At 45.7% G+C, this 12,458-nt stretch overlaps 1 protein-coding gene and 1 long non-coding RNA gene across 2 annotated transcripts in view; one reads left to right on the forward strand and one right to left on the reverse strand.

Moving 5' to 3' along the window:
- ADGRB1 (adhesion G protein-coupled receptor B1) overlaps positions 1-12,458 on the forward strand; it is a 206,964-nt gene that overhangs the window by 12,934 nt on the left and 181,572 nt on the right. The gene's annotated exons all lie outside the window — the stretch shown is intronic.
- On the reverse strand, positions 11,290-12,078 carry LOC110394180. The gene is made up of 2 exons (XR_002435432.1): positions 11,942-12,078; positions 11,290-11,449 (listed from the first exon to the last, which is right to left on the reverse strand). It is a non-coding gene; the product is annotated as an uncharacterized LOC110394180 (long non-coding RNA).

Genomic DNA, 12,458 nt, shown 5'->3' on the forward strand with positions numbered 1-12,458 from the left:
TCTGCAAAAGACTCCTGATCTGCTCAAAGCCCAATACAAACATAAGTGGTGGGTTGAACTGGGACCATCCTCAGCATGGACATTGGAAGGTCCTGGCATTGGAGTTTTTAGTGGAAGACTGTAGTTTTAGAGTCGTCTGGCAACTCCTGAACATCTGCACTCCTGCCTTGCACATGTCCCAGCTCAGATGTTGGCATTTATGCACAAGCCCCATATAGCACATGAAGATTAATTAGGGTGTCTCCAGATGTGTGCTGGTTTAAACATGCAGACACATAACTCTATCATATCATAGAATCGTCAAATCGTTTGAGTTGGAAGGGACCATTAATGATCATCTCATTCAAATTCCTTGCAATGAACAGGGACACCTACAGCTAGATCAGGTTACTGAGAGCCCCGTCCAGCCTGACCTTGAGTGTCTCTAGTAACAGGGCATCCACCACATCTCTGGGCAACCTGTTTCAGTGCCTTACTATCATTACTGTAAAAATCATTTTCCTTATATTCAGTCTAAATCTCCCCTCTTAGTTTGAAATCATTTCCCCTTGTCCTATCACAACAGACCCTGATAAAGAGGGTCTGTCCAACTCTGCTCTGTGCCTTCTCCTTCTTTTCATCTTGGGCTGTATTTTTCATTATACTACGCCCTTTGATATTGTTTTAAGGAGGAAAGTTACTCCAAGGCAGATTTTGGATGCTGAGCCTCATGTCACTCTTGATCTGTCCCTGGTGTCAGAGAAGCTCCAAATAATCACAAAATCACAGAATTGCAGGGTTTGGAAGGAACCTCAAGAAATCATCAAGTCCAACCCCCTTACTAAAGCAGGTACTGTACAAGAGGTGGCACAGGTAGGCATCCTTGAATATCTCCATAGAAGGAGACTCCACAACCTCTCTGGGCAAGCTGTTCCAGTTCTCCATCACCCTTACCGTAAAGAAGTTCTTCTGCATGTTAGTACAGAACTTCCTATGTTCAAGTTTTACGCCATTACTCCTTATCCTATCACTATGCACTACTGAGAAGAGCCTGACCTCATCCACTTGCCTCCCAGATCCCTTTAGATATTTATAAATGTTTATCAGATCCCTCCCTCAGTCTTCTTTTCCACAGGCTGAACAGACCCAGCTCAGCCTTTCCTCATATGGAATTCCTCCAGGCCCTTTATCATCTTTGTGGCCCTCCTCTGGACTCCTTCTAGATCCCTGTCTTTTTTGAACTGGGGAGCTCAGAACTGGACACACAGTGAACAGTTGTGGCTGTTCTAACTTCCAGGCTCATGGGCTCGAGAAAATCCCAGCTTCACAAGGCAATGTTGCAAAAATTGATAGCTTAAGCCTCTTTGTGTTTTAATTAGCACTCTGCCCACTCTTCTTCACCCTCCATACCTTTCTCTGCCCTGCCCCTCTTGCTACAAATGAACATCTAATGTCAGCTGAGGAAAATGCATTCTTCCTGCAATTAAATAATTGAATACTCCTCTGGCAAAATGAACTATCACATGCTTTTCTTGTGCTTTACTACATTTTTCCCCTTCTTTTTCTTTCTTCTTTCTTCTTTCCTCTGGTGAGATAAGGCTTCCATTCTTGAAAGCTATTTTAAATATTCATATTTTAATTAACATACTTTATTGCATGAACTCAATATAAGATAATAAAAAGACTGCCTGAGGCACAACACATTTTTGTTGTTTGTTCTTGAAAGGGGACTAGGAAGTAAAAAGCCAATAACTTTTCTCAACATACATTTGAAAGATACACAAGAACGACAGCCGTGGGTCATTTATCCAGTGGGCCCTCCATAAACCACATGCCCCTGAACATCATATTGCAACACATCTCTATAAATGTGGGGCAAGTGTCAGTCAGTGAGGGTTCCTATGAGGACTGGTTCCACTGAACATGCATCAGGCTTTGCAGTGGGCAGAGCAGAGCTGTGAGTTGCATGTAGAGAATGTGCAGGCAGAGGTGGGAGGAGAGCTGCAGCAATCTAGGATGCTTCAGAACTGTGAATATTTGGGGCTGAATGCAATCTTTTGCTGAACCTGAAAACTGAATGCTTTGCTTTGAGTTTGGATGATTTTTTTTTCAAAATAAGACAGAGGGAAGATTTTGACCAATGTCTCTCCCCAGTATTTTTGAGATGAAAAACCCAAATATTGGCTGTACATTTCTGCATTGAGCTTTGCTTTTATTTAAGACAAATAATTTGACAGAATGCATGAATTTGTGAAACATCTGGTATTGCCAGTTATGTATCTTTGCCAGGAAAAAAAAAGAAGAAAAATAATGTTACATGAAACTTCTTTCTATGTGGGTGTTTTCTTATGGTGCAGCAAGCTGAAATTAACTTTATATTCTGAGTATGTCATCTGTGCTGCATAACATGGGCTTCTGCACCCAGATTAGCTGAGGTCCTGTGCTAAGAGGGCTCTCAAGGATGCTGGACCAGAGCCTTACAAGGATGTCTGTGATGTTTTCCTGGATCTATTCATAACCTTGAAGAAATCAAGGCATTTAGAATCATAGAAACAGAGTACCATTAAAGTTGAAAAAGGCCACCAAGATCACCAAGTCCAACCATCAACCCACCACCATCATACCAGCTAAACCATGTTCCTTGTGTACCTTGTTCATTTAACCTTTTACCCTCCTATCCTTTGCTTTTACTTACTTATCTTTCAGGAAAAGGATTGTCTCTTATAGATTTATACTCTTGTGTCAAGGCTGCTTGGGAGCTTGAAAGAGAGGGGCTATAAAGTATTAAATGAGGCTGCTCTGTTGTGCAGAGGAAACACCTTTAATCACCTCATGTAGGTTTTCAGTGTTTTCATGATAAACTGCATTGTGCCCTGGGAAAGTCTCTATCACATAGATTATTCCATTTGTTTTCTACCTTGTACTGTGTGTTTTTCATCTTAATTCAAGAAAAGGCCAGAGTTCAGCAGCAGCTGCCAAGGTACAAAGATGGAGTCATTCTCCTGAGTTAGGTGGGAGGCCTCTGGATTTGCACCACAATGATCAATCACATGTGTAGGTCAGATGTCATTAAGATCATACGGTAGAGATGTCTCCATTCTGTCTTTTGAAGGTGCTGTCACCTCTGTGATGCTTCATTTATGGACGTTAAAATACTGGACTGTTCTCACTTTATGCCGTCCAGTCCTGACTGGAGCATCTGCTGCTTCTCTTTGGCTTGAGTATCAGTTAAGCAAGTTAAGGTCATAATCCAATAAACGATCCATACTCCTCTTTTGTGTCAGCAAAGCTGGACGTGGTTCAACGAAGTCTGTAGACCATCAAGCAGCCGGGAAGACCAGTGAGAGGAATGGGTCTGATATGAAAATTCTTGTTCATTTCTTACAGGCCTTTGCTGATAGCAGCATGAGAGTAAGGCAATCCCAGATTTGGGCAGATCGTGGAACTACAAGAACTCATTTACCTCCACATATGGTTTAGTGGGTGCCGTTGCTATTTTAATGGTTGTAAATTGTACCAGGGGAAGTTCAGATTGGATATTAGGAAAAATTTCTTCTCTGAAAGAATGGTAATGCATTGGAATAGGCTGCCCAGGGAGGTGGTGGAGTCACTGTCCCTTGAGGTGTTCCAGAAAAGAATAGATATGGCACTTAGGGACATGGTTTAGTGGACATTGAGGGAAAACAAAGACTAATCCCCCACTTTGACTAACAAAAGACCTTGGGACATGTGACCAAGGGGTCGTTACGCGGGTATAAAAGGTTGTAAGCACGTACAGTAAAGTGTCTTCGTTCTGCACGAGCAACGGAGTCCGTGCCTCGATTGCCACAAAATGGCTCCCGAACAGGGACCCTCCATCAGGGTCAGCCTCGGGAAAGAATCAGCTATCAAGCTGACCGGTGGCAAGGAATAAGGGCCGCTGGAAGGAAGCGGGGCCCCAGTGGAGGCCGCTGGAAGGAAGCGGGACCCCAAGAGAAGCCGCTGGAGGGAAGCGGGGCCCCCGTGGAGGCCGCTGGAGGGAAGCGGGACCCAGGAGAGGCCGCTGGAAGGAGGCGGGACGCGGCGGCCGCATTCATTTCTGCAGATCAGAGGTGAGGAACGGGGAACAATGGGATTAAACGTAGCAAAGGACAGACAGGAGGCGGTTTGCAAAATAATGGGAGCGATTGTGCAGAAGCACCACGCTAAAGTGGAAGGCTGTGGTTTAAGGCGACATTTGGTGTGGGTCTCTCATAACGTAAAGGGAGTAGATGGGGCTACGATCTATGACACAGCAACGTGGGAGAAAGCGGGAGTGAGGCAGTCGGACGCAGCCACGCGCTCTGATCCTGTCGCTAAAGACTCTCCGGTGCCCTGGAGGTCGGTTTCTGAGTCGTTAAAGAAGTATGCGGAATCCCCCGCACCGATAGAACCCGGCGCTGGTCCTGTAGAAGGGGCTGCTGCAAACGGCTGCGGTAAATCTGTTGGGCTGTATTACAAGGACAGTGACCCTTTAGAGCCCGGACCAGTGAGTCCGAAGAAGGAATCAGACTTGTATCCCACCCCCGCCCCCGATCCGGGTGCGATCCGCAAAGAGGCAGAGGGGGAGGGGGATTCGGGCTCCGCTCCCCCTATACCAGTAATCTGTTAGGCTCTGCTGTGAAAAGTTGCGCTCTTTGTCCTCGTGATTGCAAGACCTTGGCACCACTGACTTTGACAGGTACTCAATACATGATGTGGATGGATTTTTGGAGAAAATCTGCACAACAAAAGGCGACACTCGCCAATGCCACAGGCCAAGACAGCATCCCCCTCGAGCAGGATCGGTAGGAATCGATGGCGTTAGCAACGAAAGTCAAGTCACTTCTACAGAGAGGGCTGGTAGAGTGGGAAACTGACTTGCTGTTCAAAATGTGTGATTCCTTATTTTAGAAGTATATCGGCTTCTGAGCAAGGTTTATACGACTTTGTCAAAATGAGGGAAGGCAGTGTAATTCTTGCGGGCGAAGTGGAGCTAAACAAATTTATCTTAAGTTGTTTGTATTTAAAGTGATGTCATTGTTACTGGATAGAATTTTTGTACTGTTTGAAGGCTGCCGTGACAGCGTACTTCAGGTGTGATTGTAACAACAGTGAGTTTGGGTTTTAGTGTGGAAATTTAGTAATAGTGGATGTGTCTTTAGGCTTTTGCATGCTTGTTGGTATGTATTCCTTGTATTATATTAATAAGGCATTCAACCAAGTGCTTGTTGTTCAAACTAATAAAGAAGGGGGAGATGAGGGAAAACAAAGACTAGTCCCCCACTTTGACGTGTCTGTGCCTCGATTGCCACGGACATGATGGTGATGGGTTGATGATTGAACTAGATCGTCTTAGAGGTCTTTTCCAACCATAATGATTCTGTGATTCTATCATTGCATCACAGGTGACAAAACTCAGTTGGATCATACTTCTCATTATTGCGTCTAGGACACCTGACTTCAATACAGGATATATTGGTCTCTTTAAACCATAAGCCTCGACAGGGGAAACACAATGTTTAATCTCATCCCAAAATAGACATCTGAATAAAGCAGTCGCAATCTTCAGAAAAGAGACCAGCTCATATATCTCAGTCCACCAGCCCATATTATGAGCCTGCTGCTCTCACATCCAACAGTGTAAGAAGAAAGTCTGAATCAGGAGGCATCGTGGTCTTCTACCTCATCTGCTTTGCACTTGGATGAGTAGACACAACCCTTTCGTTCTTGATTTTTGCAGATGTTAATGGGGTAGATAACACATTTCTAACGCTATGTGGTCTGCATTCTTGGCAGAGGGGTTGCCCTGAGACCGAGGCTGAAAGTCATCTGCTTGCAGATTATGTAATTCAAGTCTTAGGTGACACCTCCAATTGCTATTTGATTTTTGAGCCTCACCTCCTCTGTGCCTGAGCTTCTCCTATCCTTCCACTCTCAGCAGTGCTGGCTCAGCTGCATGTGTGGCCACCTGCAAAATTGGTTCGGGAGATGGTCCAGCTTAAAAAAAGAAAGTAGAAATAACTGATTTAAATCACTTGACTGTCAGAAAAGTGACATGATACAGTGCCTTCTCTCACAGTCTGCCTGGTGGTTTAGTTACATTGAATGCAATACCCCACCTCTTGGCTCTGCCCCTGTGAGTCACCCAGCAATCCCTGTTGTTTGTATTTAGTGTAGATCTTGTTAATTGGTTCTTTGATTCCTCTAATTAAATGTAAATGAAGAGTGGATCATTAAACTGGATACAGGAGCCCTCTCTGAACAAAGCTGGTTTCAGGCAGAGGAGGAAGCATAGGAAGCAGATTTTCCTTTAACATCCTTACTCCAGGTCTGTCCCCAATTTTGGATTTCAATTCTAAAGGAGCTTCACTGCTCTTTTGATGCTGAGAGCTTTCTACTCAGGGTGTACAAGGGATTCCCTAGTGACAACCAGATGGGCTAAGGCCAGAAGAGGCAGTGAGGCAAACCCGGATGCCTTCCTTTTGCTTTGCAAGCTTGTGCATGCACTGATCCTGCAGATTGCCCTGTTAGGTTGCAAAGTCTCATTGGAGGCTGTAAACGAGTTTGTTGGGAGCTTTCTTGGAGCTACCTTCCTAAGTCAGACGTGATGGTTTTCAGAATATCCTTCTGTCTGCTTTTGCCCTGGCAGCATCATCCAGTCCAGGACAGAGGGAGGTTAAGTGTTGCCTTGCTGGAGGTTGTCACTAATGCCATGTGCTTGGCACTGTGATGATGCAGCCATGCAGCATGGCTGGATCTGTGGGCGATGGGAACAGATGGCATATGTTGCTCTGAAAGGAAACTCTCCCATTGCTTGGGGTGTAAAGTGATGTTTTCTTTCCTGCAGGCCTCAAATCTGTCCCTGGTGCGTTGCTCTTGGCCAGCTTAGGGCATTAAAGGGGATGTTTTTCTCCTGTGCATTGATTAGTGATGTGAAGTAGTGGATGCAGGGAGTGGATGACATGGGGGTGTTGTCTGGGATGCTTTTCTAGACCTGAGTAGATATTCAAGATCGTGAGTAATCTGGTCTCCAAACCTGCTTGGACCCCAAGGACTTTGCAGTCCATAAGGCGCACTGTATCCTGGACTGCATCAAAAGAAGGATGGCTAGCAGGGAGAGAGAGGTGATTGTCTCCCTCTGCACCACCCTCATAAGACCTCATCTGCAGTACTCTCTCCAGACCTGCCCCCAGCTCAGGAAAGATGCAGAGCTGTAGGAGAGGGCTACAAAGATGATCAAAGGTCTGGAGCACCTCTCCTATGAAGAAAGGTTGAGGGAGCTGGACTTGTTTAGCTTTGGGAAGAGAAAGTTCGAGGGAGACCTCATTGTGGCCTTCCAGCACTTGAAGGGAGCTTACAAGCAGGAGGGGAAGTGATTTTTTACATGGTCTGATAGTGACAGGACAAAGGAGAGTGGCTTTAAACTAAAACAGGGTAGATTTAGGTTAGATGTTAGGAAGAAATTATTTACTCAGAGGGTGGTGAGGCCCTGGAATAGGTTGCCCAGAGAAGTTGTGGATGCCCCATCCGTGGAGACATTCATAGGCCAGGTTGGATGGGGCCCTTGGCAGCCTAATCTAATGGGTGGCAACCCTGCCCATGTCAGGGGGTTGGAACTAGATGATCTTTAAGGTCCTTTCCAACCTAATCCATTCTATGATTCCACAGTTCTATGATTCTGCGACACGAACTTGGCAAGTGGCCACACAATCTATGACCAGCTAGAAGGTCTTCACCTACTGGTGACCTGGGAGTAGCTGCGGTCTGGAGGCATTTGGAGATGGATCCTTGATTTTCTACCATTTGAAGGGATCTGCAAGGAAAGGGCAACTGTGATGCCACTGCAGAGGCAGAATGTGGTGAGCACAGGTGGTCTGCAGGGGGTGCAAGAGGATGGAGCAGTAAAGGGGCTGGGGTGCTGGGCCTGTCTGTGAGAGCCAAGTCTAAGGGTGTGCATTCACCACTGCGGTCACCCTGTGAATGGAGACAGCATTAAGGGTCCAAATATCTACTGTGATCACCTCAGGTCAGTATGTTTGTGGGGTTTTGCTCTGGACTCCTGAATGCCACATCTCAAAAATTTGGATAAAAACAGTCAGGATGTGAAAGGAATGAGTTTGTTACACAGAGTCAACAGAGCATGAAAAGATTAAAAGATTGCACACTCCTGAAATGATGCTGAACTTATGCAGTGTCACCTCCAGGTTCTCAGTATCCTCATCTCCTGTGTCACAACCCATAAGGTTTCTCAGACCAGAGGGTGAGCTCAGGTCATGGGGAAGGGGCTGACTGGTTGGATTTCTTTTTCTCCAGGAGATAGAGTGAATAGGAGCGTGCAGCTCATCTCTCTTTTGCTTTCTTGCGCTACACAGTGGCCTGAAGGGGTCTTTGCCTTTGTGTCCTCATGTGGCCCAGTGGAATATTCATCAGGGGAGAGGATGAGACCAGAGAAGCTCTGAGGTACCGTGCGGTGCCAGAGAGAGCTCTCCCTGCTTCCAACCTAGAGGGGAACGCAGGGAAAGCAGTTGACCTTTTTTTCCGCTCGGCTGTGCTGCGTTCCTGCAAGCAGATGCTGCTCTCACTCTGGAAGATGCAGGCAAACAGAAAACAAGCATTTGAGTCAGGGCTCTGCAAAGGCAGCTGCTCCTGCCACCACTGATGGATACTTTCTTGACTTCTTTTCCTCTTCTCCCTTCATTTTATCCTTTTTCTTCCGTCACGATATCAGTCTATCCATCCATGCCTGCTTCCCCATTCAGGCACAGTGGAAGTGTTCTCTGAGGATGAAGGGGAAAAGGGATTATCCCACTCTGCTCTGTGCTGTGCAGCCTCACCTCAAGCACTGGATGCAGTTTTGGGCACCACAATATATGAAAGACATGAAACTATTAGAGATCATCCAAAGGAGGGCTGTGAAGATGGGGTCCCTTAGCCTCAGGGGTCTGGGGGATGCCATTAGCCATTCCCAGGGCACCAGAAATCCAAGTGCAAGGATACAAATGCTACTTTTTTCTCCAGAGTTCCAGTTAATTCACACAGAGATCTTTAATTCCCTTGAACCTTCCGCTGGTTCCTAAATAGACATGGGGATATACTTCCACACACTTGAAAAAAAAGGTATAAAATTCCCTACCTTGTTGTTCTCTTTTCTCTAAAAATTCCCTCAAAATTCCCCCAGCGATGACACACTCCCATTTCTTGTCTTCCTGCTCCTCTCAAAAGAGGCCTAGTGGGAATGTCTCACAAAGAGCATTTGGTTCTAACTTCTCCTTCTTTCATGCAAAAATATAGCAAAATCCAGGTATCTTTGGGTCTGAAAACATTTTAATTAGCTGAAGGTTAGTGTTTTAGGGAACCCTTACTATCAAATGTTCTGATGAAACATCTCTGCCCCTTTTTCTAATGAAGACTTGACCTTTCTGGTCATTAGATTATATTCCACACACCCCTGCCCCTTTTTTTCCTGCTCTTGAGCAAACTCTCAGCACAACAGGGTCAAGGAGGTGTTGGAAAATCATCTTCATACTGGAGATCCTGACTGCTCAGTGTTTCAAAGGTATGGGGCGATGACTGCTGGAGCGTGGCTTTCCTACACTGTTGTTCAAGTTGGCAGTTGGTGTGTTATGCATCAGAATCAGCTGAAATTTTGTGCTGGGTAAAATAAGCTTTATAGGCCTCCTTTCATCACAGCTGCATTATATGGCTGCTCTGAGAACCATAGATAGATACAGTTAGTGGAAAAAAAAACAGTCTTGTTTGTTATTTATAGAACCCTTGTTCACATCCTATGGTCTAGCTCCAAATCAGTCTGAAATAAGCTGTGTTACTGGCTCCAGCCTTTTCTAAGCTGATCTATCAAGATTCCACTGTCACAATCAAGCAATCACAACGTGTCCAAAGAAGGGCAATGAAGCTGGAAGCTGGTGAAGAATTTGGAGCACAAGTCTTACAGGGAGTGTCTAAGGGAACTAAGATTGGAACCTGAAAGGAGGTTGTAGTGAGGTGCGGTCAGCCTCCTTCACCAAATAACAGCAATAGGATGGGAGATAATGTCCTTAAGTTGCACCAGAGGAGGTTCAGGTTGGATATTAGAAAAAATACTGTCTCAGAAAGAGTGGTGAGGTAATATTGGAACAGGCTGCCCAGGGATGTGGTAGAGTTACCATCCCTGGAGGTTTACAAGAGAAGGGTAGATGTGGCACTGAGTGACATGGTTTAGTGGTATGGTAGTAGTAGGATAATGGTTGGACTAGCTGATCTTAAAGGTCTTTTCCAACCTTAATGATTCTATGATTCTATGAACCAGAACCAGAATCAGACATCTTGGAGTAGGCTGGTTCATTTCTTGAGCAAGATATGCAACCCTGTCCCCACCCTTATATATCTGTTCCTCTCAACCAGAGAGGGACCACCACATCCTGTCCAGAAGATCTATTCCCGTGTACCACATATGGGTATTTGGGGTGATTAAAAAAGGGTACAGAATCTGCTAATGTAACATATTCACTGTGCTGGCTCATTGCTACACTACCAGCGCCCTCAGAGCTCATGTCTTGCTTTGAAATCTGTTAAAAACAGAAATTCAGATTTAAAGGGATATTGATTTCTCCAGGCTTGTTAAAAGCTATGTTCTCTCATGATAATCCCGTCCCTGCCCTGCTTTCCTATGCCTGTCGATACAAAGAGAAGAAAGAGGGGACAGCTATGGTATGGGCAGCCCTGGCTACCTGTTATGTTGTCACCACAACTCGAGTGCGCCTTCCTTCACAGCCTTCTTTGTGCTGAGTGCTTTTTGAAGGTGACACAGGAGAAGCATATTTGCTCTTCCATTAAATCATTGCTGGAGACTGTCACTGCTCCGACATATTAGCTGCCGAACTTAAAAAGGAGCAAAGGAGTTATTTGCAAAATACACGTTGGAAAGAAATTAAATCTGACATTTCAGCTACGGAGCCTTCCCCAGGAGAAGAGAATATATAGAACTGAAATATGTTTTCCCTCTTTCCTAGCTGCTAGAGGAAGGGCCTTCCCGTGAGTTATTGGTTTTTAATCCACTTCTGCAGGCGCTCGCTAAACAATCTCCTGCTAGTTAACAAGGTCCCTCAGCGCTCATCTTCCAAGGTCATAATTTGATCATCATGTGGGGATTGGGAAGAAGTACCCTGTCTGCCGGTGGCTCTGCCTGCTGGAGGGAGCTTTTCCAAGCTGCTGTGTTACAGCAGAAAGGAAGGAACAGGATTGTGCTGGCTCAGTGCTTTCCTGTGCTTTGCAGCAAGTGATTGCTAAAGACAAGTCAGGAATAACAAGAGCTGCAGTGCTCCAGTCAAGGGTTTATTTGTCCTCAACAAGTCATGTGTTTGGAGGTGTGTCTCTGCTGACCTTCAGTGCAATGCAGCATCCCCTTCATGCTGCACCTCTCAATTCCAGACAAGTCTGAAAAAATATCTGGGCAGGGTGAAGGTCACCTGGGCTGCAATGTGTGAGGGGAAAAAAGAAGGTTAGGATACTGGAAGACAGTTGCTAAAACTTTCTACCCCACTCTAAATTATTAGCTCTGACTTAAGAAGGATTATTGCCTGTTGGTTGACTGGGTGGTGAGGTGATGTTGTACAAGGGGACCGTTTCTAATCTAGAGTGTCACAGCTGGATGTTGTTGAGCAGAGGATGCTGAGAGTCTTGTTTTCATGTATGGGTTCACTGAGGACAGATGGACAGCAGGGGCAACGTGGGTCCTGGTGGCTCTTTTGGCCGTGCCATGAGTCTTGAACCATTGGACCTGACCACTAACACCTTGCAGGCCACTGGATCGGGCCAACAAAGGATTTCTAACTTTAATAAGTTGTGTTTCCTATAGGACATGAATATGCAATTGATGCTGAGAAGAGGCTGAGTCTTTCTCAACTCACAGATGGATTGATTTCATTTTAAACAGTGCTTTGCAAGCCTCTAGACCGCAGCCTACCTGGGGTACCTCATATGGGCCAGGGAATGTGTTTCTTCACTCCTAAGCTCTGGGCCCAGGGCCATCCTCATCCCCTGAGTGAACTGCATTGACTTTCCTCCCCTGGATGTCACAAAGGTTCCCCCTTACAGATCGTTGTCTCCTTGGTAACTGAACCACATCAGATAAAAACAGACGGAAACTCAGCAGCCTGCAAAGCCCTGAGCAATGCAGAGGGGGATGGCTGTGGGAAGCCGTTATGGCTGAGGCGCGTCACACAGAATGACACACAGCTTGCACTGCCCCACGTTTTTTCCCAGCTCTCTTAGATGACAACTCTTCCATCACATCTGTCCTCTTTCCAACACTCTCAATTCAAGGCAAGATGTGATATCCCCATACAATTCCTCTGCCCTTTCTGGTCCTGGTGACGCACATGTGTGGGTTGAGGATAAGTCCTGGCTTCATTGAGCTCTTCCTTCTCTTACACAAAGCCTTAATGTTGGGAGCATTAGACATGTAGTGAAACTCAGGAAGT

Source organism: Numida meleagris, chromosome 2 (genome assembly GCF_002078875.1).
Source record: "Numida meleagris isolate 19003 breed g44 Domestic line chromosome 2, NumMel1.0, whole genome shotgun sequence".
NCBI lineage: Eukaryota > Metazoa > Chordata > Aves > Galliformes > Numididae > Numida > Numida meleagris.